The following is a 12,001-nucleotide window of genomic DNA, read 5'->3' as shown; positions in this document are numbered from 1 at the left end:
TTATTCTCTCTCTCTCTCTCTCTCTCTCTCTCTCTCTCTCTCTCTCTCTCTCTCTCTCTCTCTTTCCCACCCAACTCCTCTAGATGGGGTTTCTCTTGTAGCCCTGGCTGTCCTGGAACTCACTCTGTAGACCAGGCTGGCCTTGAACTCAGAGATCCACCTGCCTCTGCCTCCCATGTGCTCGGTTTAAAGGTGTGCCCCACTTCCTGGCAAGAATAAGGTTTTATCAACTGAGTATAGAGGGTAGCATGAAGTTCTACCTGAATCATAGACCATGTTAGATTCAGCTTTTTAGCCAAAGAAAAAATGAATACAAAGGTCTGTTCCCTTAACAGTCACAATGTCTCAACTACTGAGAGGCACAGAGGAAAGCATATTCAAATAGCTCATGACAGATGTTCCCAGGGCTGTGTTAGGCACATACTAGACCCTCCTCAACAGCACTGGGCAAGCTGTTCAATGACTGCTGTTTGCTTTTCTTGTTACTATCACCAAATATCTGACAAGAAGCAACTCTAGGGGAGCAAGACACATTTTAGCTCATGGTTGAACAAAATGCAGACCATCACAGTAGGTGGGCATGGCGGAGTTTGTGGTATCAGGAGCTGTTAGCTAGGACTCCTCACAATCTTGGTAAAACATGAAGCTGAGACATCTGGCCAGAGCAGGGATCAACAGTACAATGCTTTATAAAGCTCACCACTACCATGATCCATTTCCTCTAGCTAGGCCTTGACTCTTCAAGCTTTCCCAGTCTCTCCAAACAGTGCTAATGTCTGGGAACCCGGTGCTCAAACACAAACCTGGGGAGGGAGGGGGTATTTTATATTCAAACCATAAGACTGATCAACTTCAGTATCTTGCATTTGAAAAACAGATCATCCTGCCTTCCACTGAAGACATTTATAGATTAATCAACTGAAATGTGGGACAAGTCACAAAAGCAAAATGTTATCTGGAAATACTAAATAGTTGCTAACTTTCTTCTTAATGCCATGGGTTTCTTTTGGCATCTTATATCATATTACACACATTGAGCAGAGAATGTCACTAACATGTCTCTAATTATTCTTCCTTAAATTACATACATAAAAGTTAACAACAGAGATTAAAAACAGTTGCAAGGGGCTCATAAATCACTAGAGTTTATTCAGGAAAAGAGGTCATTATTTCCAAGGCATATTAATTTCCTAATAAAAAATGCTGTTATTTCTACTAGTTATGTCCCAGAGGTGATCTATCTGTTTTGTCACGATCCTTAGGAAATAGGCAAAGACTGAACAGACAGAAGTTGTGATTTCTAAATTCCCCCAAAATCTCTCCTAAGAATCATCATGACATACACATAAAAGAGACTGTCCAAACATGTATCCATGGCTATCTGAAAAGTGGAGGGAAGCATGACTTTTAGAGACTTCACTTTCAGAAACAACTTTAGCCTGTAAAGACAAACTTCTATAAGCTTCAAAAGTCCCTTCTAGTTAGGCTAATTATATGCTTTTAAAAATTCCTTTAAAAAAAAAATAATACTCCAGGGACAGTGAGATGACTCGGGACATGGAAGCACCCTGCAAGTCTGGTGACCTGAGTCCCATTCCTAGAACCCATAATAAGAGGAAAGAACCATCCCCCAAAAGTTGTCTGACCTTCACACTCATGCCATGGCATTTGAGAACACACCGAGAAAAGTACACCACAACAACTAATTGATCCATTGACTAATTGACTAATATTAGCATCATGAATCTGCATCACTGCCGACCTCATCCAACACTGGCTTTTTATCTTCTCCCAAGGCTAAACAGAGGCCATCAGTGCTGTGCAGGGGAGCTTGTGCCTTATCTAACAGCAGCCGTGAACCCAGGGTGGAAGGGAGAGGAACGTAGACAAACCTGCCCACTTACATTCTGGATAATCCATTTGCAGCCTTGCTTTGTGCAAGGAAATGCCTGAAAGGACAGAGGACTGGAAATCAGTATGTTGTCTAGAGTTAAGATAGAGTGGTGGAAACAGACTCCCCCCCCAACTCCAAACTTCAAGCAATATAAGTAGAAAAGAATCCTTGGGCTGAAAGAAAACGAGGGGTACAGGACTCAGAGTCTAGAAGTCAAGCTCAAACTTAGGTAGGCAGAACATCCTCTCAATCACAATAGGGAACAAGAGAAAGGGACGGTGAAGAAACTCCATGACAAAGCCACCAGTGACTATGAAAAGTGAGAAGAGCAGTCAGAAAGGGTAAGAGAAGACAGAGTGACAGGGTGGAATGGACAGGAGCCTGAACAGGCCCCCTGCACTGGGGACCACCCCCACCTCCACCCTGGCAAAAGGAATACTGGGGAGCGGCCAGCTTTGATTTAAATCTGAAGATAAAGAGATGGCACTGTGACCCTGAGAATGTATTTGCTGTGGGGTAAAGTTTGGCCCTTGCTAATTCCTCAGCTTCTAATTCTGACCTCAAATGTACACTCTCACCTTTGCCTTCCAAGACACTGTCACCTATAAATTAAAGGAGCAGTGTTTATTAGTCTACTCATCCAGGAAAGTATTGCCTGCCATGGGGAATGCTCAGGCCACTGTAAACCAAGGCCTGTGGCTCCTGCACAGATCACAGTGTGCTGAATAGTATCAAGTCTCAAAAACTCTCTAACACCACACCATACAAAATAAACAAGTGCCAGTGTTGGGTGTGTGTGTGTGTGTGTGTGTGTGTGTGTGTGTGTGTGTGTGTGTAAATTTTGATAAGTAATATATCAACTTCCTAGGGAAAATTTGTTACAAAAAAAAAAAGGCCTGAAAAACTAAATATTAAAAATTAAGTTGGCATCAGGCCTCATGCATGTCCAAGAATCTCCCAAGTCTGTGGATAAAGATAATGGGGAAGATAATAGAATCTCAAGAAATCTAAAGAGACATCTAGTCTGCTACTTGGGGAAAAAAAAAAAAAAAAAAAAAAAGAAAGAAAGAAATTACATTGTGCCACAAAGGCCATGAAAGGTCATCAACCCAATCCACACATTCAAATAAAGCTTCTGCCCAGCCTCTTACCCAGCATGCCCTGCTGAGTCTGTGTGCTCTGAATAATGCTCCCACACTTGAAGCCTTTATCTGTTTTCATTTCATTCTACTAATCCCAATGTCTCATTGCCAAACACAAGTGGAAGATGCTATTCATACAAGCTCTTTGAAGCTGCATCTCTGTCCAGGCTAAAACAGTGATGATTCAAATCCTCTTTTGTAACTGAAAACGAATGATGTCTGTTTCCTACCTCTCCTGTCTTCCTGTCTGTGCTGTGTGCTTCTGGGAAGCTTTCTATCACAGGACTCACAGTTTGTAGACACGGGGCCAGTACAGAAGCTCTCCATTATGTAAGAGAAGTTGTCTAGGGTCTTGTCACCTTGTTTGTTTTTTCTGGCAAGCATCCCTGGAGGACCCATCTGGAGGGGAACACATGCATAGTTTTTACGTACAGAGCAAAAAACCACTCTGTTCAATTTTACATGCTCTTTCAGCTGTTTTTTAACTTTGAAGAGTAGACTCAAGAAAAAAAAAAAAAAAAAAGAACACCAATGTTGTTCCTTGTCTTTCTAGGACCGTCGGGAAGACTTGAGAAGTTCCCCGTCGGGAAAGAGAAACCAAGTCCATGCAGCTGTATGATTAGCAGGGGAGTCTGGTCATGTCCTTCACATGGATTTACGAGGCTTTCTGCTGACATGAAATATGTTCTTTACTGAATTCCTCAAGTGAAGCAAAACCACACGTATCTAGTTCTGAAGCAACATACTGAGTCACTAGTTTACATAGCAAAATGTGAAACAGTCATTTGCAGTCCTGGGGCATACCTGTGAAGTAGGCTGAACCGTAACAGCCATCTGAGAAAAGAAGAAAAGAAAAAAAAAATTAATGAAAAAGAAAACTTGTATTTAATTTTTTCCATCTAAAAATCGGCTTAGAAACTCTCCTAACAGCCCCCCACTAGTGGGGATGAACTCCTGTAGCTTTTGCAGAAAGGACACAGTGCAGTGTGATCTCAGAACTCGGACCACTCTGAAACTGCTTGCTATGACACTGTAGTCTTGCCTTTCTTGTGATACCTGGATGTGAAGGTCACCTGGGCCTGGTCTCTTTCTGTAACCATTGCATGGAATTGGTCACCAAACTCCCAGCAATTGCTGCTCTGGTCATCTAAGCCCTGTGTCTAACCTCTCTCCTTTTCACACTACTATGACTGGCTTTCTGGCTTTTCTGATCACTGGTACAGTGTACACACCCTTTCTAGCTGGTGTGGGGATGTCAGCGCTTTCCCTACATACTGCACCCACATGAATTCCCTCAGAATACCACCCAACATCACATCTTTAAAATCCTAAATGTCTCTGTAGCGTGCCTACCTACCTACCTCTTTTCTAGCTTTCTCCTTCCCAGAATCTACCCCAAGAGATAAAAGCATTACTAGTTAGTCCTCAAACTGACCTTATCTTTTCCTACCTATAAGCTAGGAGAAGACTGACTCCCACATGGTTAGGAGGAAGGTCTCACTGCCCACCCCAACAGTGACACACTTCCTCCAGCAAGGCCACACCTACTCGAATAAGGCCACACTTCCTAATAGTGCCACTCACTGGACCAAGTATATTTAAACCATCACAAGAAAGAGAAGATTCACCTTGGCTCATGGTCTTAAAGGTCTCAGTCCATGGCTACTCAGTTCCCTGACTCTGTGTCTGATGCAGTGGAACAGCACAGGATGTGGTGGAGCAAAAAGGCTGGGATGACATGCTCTTGTCCATGGCCTGGGTACCACAGACCACAGCCTGTTTTCATCCACTAGCCCCACTTCCTGCCTTTCAGTATATCCCAATGATGTTAACCAAGTTATGAATCCATGGATGGAGTCAGCCATTTGATGAGGCTAGTGCTCTCAGAATCAGGTCACCTGTCAAGAGCACTAAGCCAAGCCTTCAGTACATAAGTCTTGGGGAGTGGGGGGGGGGGCGCTACAGTACATGAGGTTTGTTTAATGGGGGCATCTTTTAACACACTAGCCTTAGGGGTGGAAGCATGTCGTATCTAAAAACCACAGCAATTGTCTCTATGTGAAATTTTCCATGAAAAAGAAATCCAGAATATTCTCTTTCTTCTTCAAACATCCACCAGGCACTGTTCATCTTCTAGCTATGATGATTCAAAAGTATTTGGGTTTACACTCATGTCCTACGGCTGGGAGTACAGCATGGGTCTACAAGCAGAACTTGGTTGTAATACCATAAGAAAGATCTCCTTGGTTTTGTGATTTGTTTTGTTTTGTTGAAATACAGTCTTTTGCTGAGACCTGGTTTTCAGCAATTAAGCTGGACTTGGTGGCCAGCAAACTGGAGAGGTCCATTTCTCTCTGCTTCCCCAGCCCTGGGATTACAGCACACCCCACTGTGCTGGGGGCTGGGATTGAAGTCCTCTGTAACTGGTCTATCTCTGTCCTGTGTCTGAAATCCCATCTTACTCATACATTCAATGCATTACACATGGAGCACTTATCAAAGTTAAGGCACTCTGATCAAAGCTCAAGATACAGGGGAAATGCAATGGTCATGGAGCGCTTGTCTCACAGGGAGACTAGTGGATTGTTTATTGGGAAAATAGTTGTAGAAATAATTCTATGATGAATAATAGTGGCGATTAATACTGTAGTTTCAGGCTACCTCATCAGGGCCCTCAGCCTAGTGGGGAACACCAGGCAAACCTTCCCAGAAGAGATAATATTCAGGGTAAGAGAAAGATTTGCAGGTGCTACCCAAAGCAAACCCAGATGAAGGATTGGAAGTGTTAGGCAGTTGTTGAGCACCTACCTAAGATGTGCAAAGTTTGGGGTTCAATCCCCAGCACTAGCAAAAAGAAGGGAGAAAGAACAGAAGGGAGATAAAAGACAAAAAGAAGAAGAAGAAGAAGAAGAAGAAGAAGAAGAAGAAGAAGAAGAAGAAGAAGAAGAAGAAGAAGAAGAAGAAGAAGAAGAAGAAGAAGAAGAAGCAGCTTAAGGGACTGGAGAAATGGTTCAGAGGTTCAGAGCACTGACTGCTCTTCCAGAGGTCCAGAGTTCAATTCCCAGCAACCACATGGTGGCTCACAACCATCTATAATGGGATCCAATGCCCTCTTCTGGTGTGTCTGAAGACAGCTACAGTGTTCTCATTAAAATAAATACATACATCTTTTTTAAAAGTTTAAAAAGGCAGAATATAATTACATGTAAGGCCAAGAAAATTATGTGTAAAAAGACTTTGAAACCAAAGGAGCCTTACTTAAGGGGCCCAGTGAGATCTGACCATAGACAAGAACAAAAGGGGGAAAGTTACTAAGACAGAACAGACCATAGACAAGAACAGACCATAGACAAGAACAGGCCATAGACAAGAACAGGTCATAGACAAGAACAGAAGAGGGAAGGTTACAGAGGAAAGGGAACCAGGCATCACAGGGGCTTGGAACATTTATTCCAAGTACACTGAAAGCCTTTCAAAGGTTATATGTGAAGGTATGATGTACTTGGATATGTCTCTTTAAAACTCATCCTGAACACAGCAAAAGAGCAGACAGAAAAATATAGTAAGGCCAGGAGAAAAGAGCCGATGCTTAGACCAATAGACTGCCTATGGGGGTTGGGGGGGGGTGTTGATAACTGTTGGTGTTAATCATTTAACATGGACTTTTACAGTAAATATATAATAAAACAGAATGACTTGTCAGTAATAGTAATTGAGATGAGACACTCCTCTTGGAACATGGTAAGGGGACAGTCCATTGTCTGCGTGTACAAATGCTTATGCCACTTACTAGAATAGAAAAGATGGAAGAGAAGCAAAACTGTAGAAAGACGCAGGACTTCTGTTTAAAATGGGCCAAATTCACCTGCAGCCTCTGAGTCCCATCCGGAATTCAAAGCAAGTTCAAGGATAGACCTTTCTACTTAGAAATTAGCACAGTTAAAAGCCATAGGAGGTGGAGGAGGAGTAGAAAAAGGGGGCGGGGGGGGGTGCCAAGATGGCTCCATGGCATAGAGCACTTGCTGATCATGCGGAGGACCAGCTTCGGTCCCACCTGGCAGCTCAGAACTGACCATGACTCCAGTTCCAGGAGATCAGGCACTCTCTTTTGTCCTCTTGGAATACCAGGCACACATGTGGTCTTCATGTATACAAGCAAGAGAAACATTCGTCCACATAAAATCTTTTAGAAGAAAAGGTTCCGTTCAGTGGATAATGCTAATTGCTGCTACACTTGACGGCCTGAGTTCCATCCCCAGAACACACATGGTGGTAGGAGGAAGTGACTGGTGTGGGTCTGACCCACCATACATGCATGGCTTGGCATACACACTATACCACACACACATACACGATTCATAAACAAACAAACAAACAAACATTTTAAAATTTTCACCTATGAGTTTTTCTTTTTCAAAATACAAACCAGTAGCCCAATAAATTTTTATAGTTTGCATATATGTGCCTTAAAAAAGTACATCCTACCAGGTGCTCCAATGTATATCCATGATTAAAATAATCAGAGAAAAAAAAAAAAAACTTGAGCAAAGAGCTCAAAGATGGATCACAGAGAAAGTATCAATACAGATTTCTAAACGCTGCCATAAGCAAGGGAGAAGGGAGCCGTCAAGAAGCGGCTGCTCACACCAAGTGACTCAGGGGGCCACTAAAATGCCCGGAACTAAAGGCTGAATTCACTCCATGATGCTCTCAGCAAGAGCAGACTCCGTCAAGTTACGGTCCAAACGCAAAAGAAAACAGGTTGGAGAAGGTAGACGATTGAAGCAGGGATAGAAGGGGCGGGGTTAAGAGGGCTTGTAGTCTCCGGGGCCCAAGCTTCCTTCCTGAATGCGAGAGTTGATTGTATCTAGAAATCTGCATAATGGTCAGCCTGTTGCCTCGCTCACAGCAAATAGCATCTTAAGCACTAAAAAAATGTGTCTTTCATAATTACAAAATAATCTGCAAAACACAGAGACATCGCCTTGATTTGGTTACTTTCATTAATCCCCAAAACTCCAAGTATGCCCTTACAGTATGCCAGACACCTGCTCATCGCTGCGCATACAGACAGGACATGGTATCTTTGTCACCTATTTATTAAATGGCTATGACCAACATGGGCCCTAGGGACATAGCAGGTTCTTGGTAGAAGTGGAATTTCTCAAGGGTCTACACTGTAGAGCCTAAGCCTACGGGTCATTTGTTTTAACTCAAGATGTGTGGGTATAATTGTTCAAGGATGTTTTGAGCTTCCTCTTGGTTCCTGTCTAGAGATGTGGGTGTGTCTTCTTCTGAAGCCACACAGACAGGATAAGACACCCAAAACAGGGAGCTACTTTAAGGACTTAACAGCCTGGCCAGTATGCAGGACAGTTCCCAATGCCTCTCTGTACAATCAGTCTGAGGCTTCAGAGACCCAGCTTGCACTCGTCTGGGTGAAAGTTCTGGCCTTTCCTCCGCCTGGAAGCACCGGAAGTGGATATATAGTACTCCTGGAGACTTCCTGAAACCACAGGATCACATTAGCTTGGAGACCGAAGGGTTTTTCTCCCATAATTCAGAAAGGTTTGAAGAGAAGGAAAGGACTTTAGGTAGGATATTCTTCCAGAGGAGGGGGCCCTCCGCACCTGACTGGGGTCACCTGGCCACTAGGGGGCTTTAGCGACACACTGAAAGACAAAAGAACCAGGTGACATGCTCGCCTGCTCTTAAAAACATAATTCTCTTCTCCACCTAATGGAATCCGCCCAGATTTTGAAGGTCTTGTCTCGCCTGCTAAAGATGGCAGTCAAGCTTCAGCTTTGAAGTTAGCATGGAGCGGTACAGCAGCGTTACCATAAAGAATTATGATGAGCAACATCTCCAAGGAACTGCCGGAGGAAAATCACTGGCCTGAGGAGCAAATCCTGAGAATGTGAGAGGTAACCAGGAGCTGCACCCATTCCTGCATTTCAAAAGGACAAACACCAGCAAAGTACAGAGATTTAGAAAGAAACTGAGTGGAAGATGCGTAGGTCATCTCTGGGGAATTCACTACTCCCGGGCATAGTCTGATTCCAGAGGCATTTAGAGCTAAGACTCTTGCTCCATAAATGAAATCCAGGCAAATCTAAGTGCTTACTTTAAAAACATCCTTTCCTAGATGTTCAAAAGAGAACAAACTTAGGCTCTGCCATAAAATGGGCCTGGAAACTATTAATGTATCAATGGTCTTAAATGGAAACATTTCCTATAAATACATAAGATCCAACCCAGTTAACTAAAAGTAACTTTCCTCTCCTTAAAGGATTTCATACTTTATACCTATCAAGTAGCTAACGATACCTTTAGTCAACCCTTCAACCCCTAACATGCCTTTAGAATCCAAACCCTAAAAAGCTTTGTCTAAAACTTTCTGATATTGTTAAATAAAAAATATTATGTGAACTTCGTTATCCACTCCCAGTCTTCAAAGTCTCCAACTTAAGGGCTGGTCCCTTTCTTCTCGGTTTTTAAATTCTCTGCATTGTGAGCTTTTCTTTTAGTAAGTCATGTACGTTTATGGAAATACATGGAACAAAACAGCAGTTCTTCAGTTTGTGAGACCAACTGTGATGAAGCTGTGTTTCTATTCCAAATATTTTCATCTAATTAGTGTTGTGGAGCTGCTTGGCTGCCATGGACCCTGCCTTGTCGATCCAGCCCACTCTACAGGTGGCCTTAGGACGTTTCTTCAGGGTTAATTTTAGGTTCCTACCCTTGATTATCATCTACAAGTACAGCATTATGAAGTTATACTTGCTACACACACACACACACACACACATACTTATACACGTAACCATATGCATATACACATTCACTCATACACACTCACACATTCACACACTTCTATATGTGCACACCATATTGCTAATTTGAGTAGCTTAATAAAATGTTTTCAAGGTTGTTCATATAAAATATACATAAGTAACTTTAAAATATTACTAAGTCAATACAAGAATGCCAATGGAGATTGTAGATGAAATTTGTTTCTATTTTTGCTGGGAGAATTGTTTGTTTGGTTTTGTTTGGCTTGAGATTCATCTCAGTATGTATTCCTGGTTGGCTTAAGACTGACTACAAAGACCAGGCTGGCCACAGAGACCAGGCTGGCCTTGAACTCACAAAGATCTGTCTACCTCTGCCTTTCCGGTGTTGAGAACAAAGGCCTGGGCCATCACACCTGGCTGTGAGCTAAGTCTGTTTGCTGTATAGTTTGCTAGGGCTTTGATAACAAAGTACCACAAAGTTGTTAAGCAATAGTACTTTACTCTCTCACACTCCTACAAGCCCAGAGTCTAAGATCTACATGTCAATAGGGCTGGTTTTCTGAGGCATTTCTCTTTGCCTGTGGATGGTCTTCTCCTCCATCCTCCATGTATGGGTCTTTATTCAAACTTTTTTATGTTATAAAAATGTCAGTTATTTGTATTTGTCAATCAGAGGACATTGTTATCTTAATTAATCAATTGATTGATTTGGAAGGGAGCTGGGGATTAAACTCAGGTCCTTCTATATGCTAGGCTAGCACTATATCCATGACCTGTGGACACAGGCTCAAGACATTATTTTAATTAATTTATTTAAAGGCATTGTCTAAAGAGAGCTTTATTTGGGGTATTGAGGTTTAGTACCTACATATATGAATTTGGGAAGCTAGAATTCAGCCTAAAATACTTGTCTTTGATAAATTTGTGACATATTCCTAATTTGTTGAAATATTTACCACTATTGGAATGTTTAATACTTGTTAAGAGGAAATTTACAATATACTAATATACTAAATACAAGAATCATTCTATATACAAAGTCAAAATATTTAAATAAGCCACAGTTCTCATAAAGTCGGGTATTAAATGGGATTTTCAGTAAATATCTCAGAAGCACTTTTTACCCAAACTTTATAAGATTACTTTTTCTAGTAATAAAGATATCACATTGAAAATATTTAGTCTCTACATTAAAACACCAAGTTTTTCTAAAATAGTAAAAATTACCCCCCCAGTCCCTTCTTTCTGTCTTTATTATTGTGAATATCTGAACAGTCAGCCATATCATCTCTCTGTGCACATATGTATAAACATCATACAGATGAATGCACACACACACACACACACACACCATTCACACACGTCCATGCAGACCCACACAATTTAATATGAATAGAATTATTGTACATAGCAGTTTTCAGTGGCCTATCCACTAGACAATGCATGTATTGAAATATTTTTCCATGCCAATGTATAGTCATGGCTCAACCCATTTTTATAATGGCAACACACAGTTCTGTTGTATGAATGCACAATGCTGACTCTGAACCAGTCTGTGACTCTTCACTTATTTCTTGTCTTCAGTCATCGGTGATGTCATGCTAATACACAGTAATGTATGCGTGACCGTATATGTGCATCTGAGGTAAATCGCTAGAAGTAGAATTGTGAATTGTGATGACTCACGGCCGCCCTCCAGACACTTCATCAGTTTACACCGCATCATGGGGGAAGCGTCCACCTGTCCACACTCCTGCAAACAGATCACCAGTCTTTAAACTTCGCTAAGCCAAGTTCCGTTTCAACAACTCATCTTCTCATTACCTGCATTTCTACTTGTGTTTTCTACTGACATTCTCCACCTTGTTTATACTTTAAATAACATTTTTTTTTTAAATTTTCACTGCAAGAAGATGTTATTTCTAAACCATTCAGGAAAATGAGCAGTCAAAAGATTATAAAGTACTTCAGAAATCTAAATAGAACCTACCCATCCACTCTTTCTTTACAGTAAAACTCCCTAACCTCATCCATATTGAAATGATGATAGCCTATGACCTGGCCACAAAATAAATAAGCCAACCAGAATCTAGCCTCCTGCTAGTTTAAGTTAGCTATCCCCAGAGAAGTTGCCAATTGGCTTTGGAGATGAATGTTAGGAGATCACCAGA

Source organism: Arvicanthis niloticus, chromosome 3 (genome assembly GCF_011762505.2).
Source record: "Arvicanthis niloticus isolate mArvNil1 chromosome 3, mArvNil1.pat.X, whole genome shotgun sequence".
Classification (NCBI taxonomy): domain Eukaryota; kingdom Metazoa; phylum Chordata; class Mammalia; order Rodentia; family Muridae; genus Arvicanthis; species Arvicanthis niloticus.
The sequence above is the reverse complement of the archived record's forward strand: the minus strand, read 5'-3'. Positions refer to the sequence as shown.